This window comes from Rattus norvegicus, chromosome 11 (assembly GCF_036323735.1).
Source record: "Rattus norvegicus strain BN/NHsdMcwi chromosome 11, GRCr8, whole genome shotgun sequence".
Lineage (NCBI taxonomy): Eukaryota > Metazoa > Chordata > Mammalia > Rodentia > Muridae > Rattus > Rattus norvegicus.
In genome coordinates, this window is record NC_086029.1 from 35,939,983 (window position 1) to 35,947,329 (window position 7,347).

A 7,347-nucleotide genomic window follows, 5' to 3' on the forward strand; every position below is an offset into this window, starting at 1 on the left:
GAACAAGAAGATAGTATTTTTTTAAAAAGTCTTAAAATATAGATAGTAAGATGGCTTCATGGTCACAAGCTCTTTCTAGTGATCTGAGTTCATTTTCAAACACCAGCATGTAACTGACAACAACCTGTAACTCCAGATCCAACAGACATCCTTTTTTCATCTTCTACTTTATAGGTATGCATGTGTACACAAGCACACAACAAACAAACAAATATAGACATTATATACAGACTATCACAATACCTTTTCAAATAAAGTCATATACGATGTGCTTATTTTTCTACGAATAAGTTTGTAACATGAGTAAACTATTGCCAAATAGAAAAAAAATTCTTAATTTAAATTAAATGCATCTTTACCTCGTCTAGGACTGCATATGTCATTTGAAAAAATATCAAAACAACAAAACAGAACACTAATAATCACTCCAACTCCAATTAAGAGTTGACTATGGAATATAACATAATAAAATACAAACAAAATAAATTTCATCATCGCATGCAGTAAGCAATATGAGATGCAGATGCAGTGTTTTTATTTCAAAATTCAAGCAAAAAGATGTTTTTCTTAAGTTTGTATAATATTTTTTAGGAAAATACTTAAAATTGTTCAGATTATTTTTTGTAATGTCACCTCTGCTGACTCCACCAAAACTTAAGTCTTATCTGGGAATGTTAATTTTGTCTATTTATTGTTATTTTTCTTGATAAGACAAAGATAGATGCCACGTGGATATAGCAATATGTTCTCAGATGTTTTAAATGTTTTTTGTGATCATCTCTTCTGGCAAGATAAAGCTTTCCTTCAGTGTTTGTTTTTCCTGCCCTGAAAACTGTTGATGTTTTCTGGCACCATTCTCCCTGTCCTCCTCTGCGAACACAGACATGATGACAGCTTTGACTGTCTTGGCGCAGCCCCATGTGCTGAATATTCCAAACCCATGCCTTGTTTGGAAAAATATTCCTTGGAACACAACCTAGTAGAAAGCATACTGTTCTCTGAGGCTTGGTGTATAAAAGATAAGAATTTTTTTTTAATTAAACACATAGAGCACAACTCTGTCGTAGTAGTAAGATGCAAATGCTTGTCTGGAGGCTGCTCTGACAGCCATCTCTCAGGTGTAGAATTTAAGAGCTACAATGTAAAATGTGCTGAGGACCTGAGAATTATGGTTCATATTTATCTTTAGTAAAAGCATACTTTTTAAGAATTAGTTTTAAGTTTGAATTGGTTTTCATATCTGTAGATGAGTTTCTTGTATTTTGATTTCTGTTTTGTCAAAGAAATGCTTTATTCCACACACCATCTTTTCTACTCTTCATGTTACCAGAAAGATCAGGCATGCCCACTCGGAGGGGTCATAATTTATAGGCTAAACCCAGGGCACTCCTTGGGGTTCTTAAATTTACAATTGAAATACATTAAAAATGAAACCAGAAGAAAGATTGAGGGAAATTTTATTAAACTATGAAAGACAGCTCGCTCGGTCTCTCTCTCTCTCTCTCTCTCTCTCTCTCTCTCTCTCTCTCTCTTTCTCTCTTTCTCTCTTTCTCTCTCTCTCTCTTTCTCTCTCTCTCTCACACACACACTCTCTCTCACACACACACACACACACCCCTAAGGCAGGGAGGCTTTAAGTCTTCACAGCATCTGTGAGGGGTGAGATGGAAAAGAAAAAAATAATATGCATTTTGAGTTTGTCATGATCGTCAACAGGCAACCAAAAAAGAGACTCAGTAACCTGACAAAGGCATGGGAAGGGTGAGAAAACCCAAAGCATTATGGGAACCCTATCTAGGCTTAGGCTTAGAGAATTTCTGAAAGAAAATTGAGTGTAAGAAAGTAGAAGGAAAAAAAAAGATTGCCCTTTCTAAATGATTTAGAATTGTTGGCACAGTTAGTAAAACAGCAGGTCTAAGGTTCTATAAGTATCTATATCATTGGCAGGGTTAATGGCATGGAAAGGTATATTATGTTATTAAAGGGATAATTATTTTTACTATTTGCATACTTGTAGTATGGCTTAGGGCTCAGCTGCTTTCTCTAACTGTGAGGTTATTTTCAGTTTTACTTCTTTGATAGGTATTGACCAGGTCCATATGGATTAACTCTTCTTTGTATGACTTATAATTTTATATTTCCCCAGGCTAGAGAACAAGCAGTCCTTTCATAGGCCTTCAATGGTATTGTACTACTTGTGCCCATGTTGAAATCCTTATTTGTGAGATTAAAATTTTCAACATTCACATGCAGATTAGATTTTGTCTATCACTATGTAAAACATGGTATAAATAAATATATTGATTCAGTATCCTTCATTGTGTCAGTTTTTCCTCTTTTCTTTCCTCTGTTCATGTTATGTGTATTTCTTTCTTCAGAAGGATCATGATTCATTCATTTTCTGTCCTCTTTTTAAAGGATGCATTTTTAGCAACTTGTCACAAATTTAAGTAGGACTTAAATTAGTTTAATTTTTCACATAATAAAGAATGTTTCATGTACACACACACAGAAATCTTTGCATATAGATGACAGAAACATCTATATATGTCTTAAATAATAAATACATAATTAATTCTACAGTAATATGGTCTCTTCCTTGAAAATTGTGCATCATAAACTATAATGCAGGAAACCACCCTCAGAATTCAGTATATTAAATATAAAACAACATTTATATTAAATATAAAAACAACACTATATTAAAACAACAAATATTTTCTCCATTTCTGTTGATGCCAGCAACAGCTCTTTTGTTGTCAGAAGAGGTCATGAAAATCTCTTTACCTAGGTCAGATTTATGAACTGATTTTTGACATTTTGATGCCTTCTTACATATCTGAGAATTTAAATGTATCACATATAGTATTGTTCTAATATCCACCTAAAAATAATGAATTTGGCTTTGTTATCTCATTGCAATTAACTCTAACATAGGACCTATTCTTAATGTAAATAGGACATTATTTCTGCTGTGATGGTACCTACTTAATTAGATATTTACTTGGTGCTCAAATTGTTTCACATATACAGTTTTGCTCTTAAAATGAAGTTGGAAGCGTCTCAAAAGAACTTGCCAAGAGTATTTTCTATCTTCAGTTGCCAGCGATTTGCTAAGGGAAAGACTTGGCTAAGAAGTAATTTAAAAATAGAAAGCACTTCTAAATCAAATATAAACTGTGTAAAGACATACTATCTTGGGAAGAAGACATTTGAACAAGATTCAAAGATAACATGTAATAGAACAATTTTTATAACTATGAGAATTTTACTTAGCAAAGTTCTATATATTCCAAGTAAGTGGGGTTTTCTTAAATGTTCTTTTGAGGTAAAGAAACAAGGAAATGTCAGAACAAGGGAACGAATATAGGAATGTCAAATAACCTACTTTCCTATAATTAGTTCTTCATGCTACCAGAAGAACAAAAGTTTGATAAAACATTGTGTGGCAAGAAGTACAGCAGCCAAGAGATGACACTCATTACATAAACCAAGCTCTGAGTGCTATTAAGATAAATTTAATATTTTATAAACTTTATTTCATGTGTACATTTTTTAATGAGTGTATTATGTATTCCATGTGAATTTAAAGCACACAGCAGAGAGCATTTGATTCTCTAGACCTGGAGTTTTAGATTTAAAATAAAGTTACATTAATTATTTTATTTATTTACATCATCCCAAATGGTTCATCCCTTTCCGGTCCTCATTCCCAGAGTTCTTCACACATCCCCCTCCCTTCACCTCTGAGACGATGCTCCCCCCACTACACTCTTCAGCATTTTCCTTCCGTGGGGCATCAAGTCTCTAAAGAATTAGGGGTATCTTCTACTTCCTGACAAGGCAGTCCTCTGCTACGCATGTCCTGGAGGTCTCAGACCAGCCAGTGTCTGCTCTTCCATTTGAGGAGTTTCTGGCAGCTCCTAGGGCTTCGGGCTAGTTGACACTGTTAGCCTACCTGTGAGATTCTCATCCTCTTCAGCTCCTTCAATACTTTCCTCAGTCTTTCATAGGAGTACGAAACTTCCATCCAATGGTTGGCTGGAAGTATCTGCATGTCTCAGCCAACTGTGGTTGAGCCTCTCAGTGGATTGCCATGCCAGGCCACAAGCACAACAGGAAAATAAACAGCTTCTGTAAGGCAAAGGACACTGTCAATAGATGTCCCTCGCGCTCCCTCTCGCCAGCAAGAAAAGACGCGTGGACATAGGAATCCTAACTGCGACCAAACTTTATTAATATCTTAAGGAGAAGCCCCCGCGCACCCGCATGGCGCAGCTATATACACCCTAGCGCGACGCATCCACACCTGATTGGTCACTTACCCATGATCTCATAAGGCACGCCCCGGAATGGGCAAAGACCTGGCAGGAAGGCACTCTTGCACATGCACACACAGTTAACTTCCTGAAAGGAAGTCGACTGGCGCCGTGGAGGCCAGCGCCATCTTGTCTAGCTCGGCCTTCCACATGGGGCGCAGTGGAAGCCATCACCATCTAGTGGTGGCGAATGTTATTGCGGCCCTCTACATCTCCCCCTATTTATTTATTTTATAACAGTCCTGATTTATTTTATATTATTTTATAACAGTCGTGATCACCCTATCGTGTGCCATGAGGAAACCTCAGCGATGTGGAAGGGCTGATCAAAGGATCATTGAGTCTCTCTCATCCCAGTGCAATGGATCCACAGATCCATGGGGTGTAAGAGCAGAGAACTCAGATACCGACTAATTCCTGAGCATAGATAACCAAATTCCAGGGGAGGCCCCTTGTACAATGGCCACAAGTGCTTGAGTGATAACAGCCTTGTCACATTTCTGTTGAGATCTGAGTTTGCAAACCAACCATAGTATGAACACTAATCCACAGCATAGGGCTGCACCAAACAGAACCACTCCCGATAAGTAGTGGGCACCTCATCTGGTTCACCTCAGCTGTTACCACCAAGGGCCGTAGTCAAGCCACTCCTATAATAGAATTTAGAATTTCCAATTGTTAGTAACTACTCCAGAAAGTTTACCCACTGTGCTTGTCTAACAATAGATTGGGGGAGGATAACTCCAGACACTGCAGACACAATGTCTGCAGCAGTAATGGCTGCTACAATAGCAGCGAAAGTGTCAAGGTCTTTTCCAGGACAGTTCAGGATCAGTCATTTTTCTCTGGAACAACCAGCAGACAATGGAACCATTTCTGAGATCTGTACAACCAGGGCAGAGTTCCCCAGTCCACAGCAGCTTTACACAGGTAGCATTCCTGTAAAGCTACAGTCTGTAAAATGACCAGTTAAGGCAGCAAGAGTCACCAGGGAAATGAGGGAGGCAGCAACGGCTGGAGTCCAGTCTTCTCCAGCAAGCAGCAGTCCACAGAGGGTCAGAGAGCGGGCCACAGTGGGACGGGACACACGTAGCGGTAACACTGACTGCAGCAACGGCAAAATCTCTGTGATGACAAAAGGTGAAGGGGAATCTTCTATCTTCCTCTCAGGGCAGAGGAATGACTCCAGGGACCCGAACCAGGAGAGCTGAATCTTCATGTAACCAGGATCAGCAAGTCTCAGCAACCACTCAGGCAGCTGGCACACTCTTGTAGCATCCTGTAGAAAAAACACAAACATTCCTTCTTCCCCATATAAAATATCTGGACAGGATCATGTCAATATGTGGATCTCTCTATTTCACCTAGGCAGAAGTATGCCTAGTTGTAGGGTGCCATAAACTTTGGCATCCAAATTTTAAAATTGAAATAAAAGGAGCATTATTTAGCGTACAGGGATAACTCCCCCTTTTTATTTATTAAGATATAGTAAAGATATTATTTTAAGGTAAGTCCTCGAGGATTAAATTGAGGACACTGAGCACTTGTATTTATAAATTGACTTTTATATCAAATTATTGTCTCCAGCATTATTGTTTTGGATATATAAAGAATGAGGTTTTTTGACTAATTGTTCCTATGTAAGGCCTACAATCTGTCTGGTATCATTGTCCTCCCTTGTTAAGGAGCCCAGGCAATCCAGTTTGAGTTCTTAAATGGTCTATTAAGGAACAGTATTTAGTGCTCTTAACCACTAAGCCATCTCTCCAGCACCTCACAAACTTTATTTACCTAAACATAAGCATTAATTAGAAATGTCAGATCTTGTAAATATTGTCCAGATTTAGTTGTACTAGAAATCCCTGACCTGGCAGGGTGGGGCTGAGAATTTAATGTAAGCAAATGGAGTCTTCTTTTTTTCATATCAACTCTTATTACAATTTTCAAAGTTAGGTATGAGCCTAAGGTTTAAATTGGTTGTCTGAGCCAGAGCACTGAAAGGACAGTGAGTTGTCAGACAATTTACACTGAAATCACTCACTGATTTTAAGTAGAAAACCTGTCTCTAATAAAGCATTAAGTAATTGAAATCAATTGTAAACCACAAGCCACACATTGGCTATCAGTATATGAATTGAAGGCTTGATTTAAAAACAGTGGCTAAACTACAGAATTTAATACTCTGTGTTGAAGCAGGGGAAACTCAAGAGAATAAACAAGTGATCCAATCATATATGTAGCCTTTTCATTAGATGAACCACCTATAAATACACTAAGCGCATTTCCTATGGGTTGTATGCACAAATATACAGGAAGTACAAAAGCATGTAAAGAGTAAAATTATCAATTTTGTCTGAAAAATTTGTATATGTAATAGGCCAAATATCAGTATTTTGTAATAACCAATTAACTGTTGTTTGGAATAAGATATGTTTTACCAGGTTTCTTTTTAAAAGACTTCCATGACTCTAGTCTACAATTCTGTATTAACACAGCTGAAGCTTTATCTCCAATGTGCATAACAAAGACCTAAGTCCTCTGGTAGGGTGAGGTACTTAGCCAATTAACATATCCTTAGAAGCTTAAAATTAGCTTCAAATATTCTTTTCTGGAGTAGTGTAACAGCTACTCCCCAAATATTAAAGCTCATTTTGAGAGCAAAGGTTTGTAGTAGAAATTTCCATATACACTGAAAGATTTAAGTTCTAACTTCTTACATCGAAGAAGCAACAAAATTACATAATATAAGGCTATTAGCCATTCTTAATGATATCACTCTATGGGCTTTCTAAAATTATAAGCCGGCTTACGAAATGAAAACTCAAAATCAATCCTCTAAATCTATCTTGAAATGGCAGTTGGAGTAAGTAAACTGGCTGTAATGTTCTCACAAGTTCCAAAACCTCATCAATCCTTCGTAAATCTTGCAACAATCTCTACCTGTTTGATATTTTCTTAATTAAAAATAAGTTTGAGTTAGTCAATGTAACACTGGCAATCCTTAATCACAATCTTTAAGTTCTCTCTG

The 7,347-nt window shown here is 37.2% G+C and overlaps 1 long non-coding RNA gene across 1 annotated transcript; it reads right to left on the reverse strand.

Moving 5' to 3' along the window:
• Nucleotides 1-1,440: 1,440 nt before the first annotated feature.
• LOC134480958 (uncharacterized) lies at nt 1,441-6,985 on the reverse strand. The gene is made up of 2 exons (XR_010056025.1): nt 3,959-6,985; nt 1,441-1,650 (listed from the first exon to the last, which is right to left on the reverse strand). It is a non-coding gene; the product is annotated as an uncharacterized LOC134480958 (long non-coding RNA).
• Between the last annotated feature and the right edge of the window lie 362 nt (nt 6,986-7,347).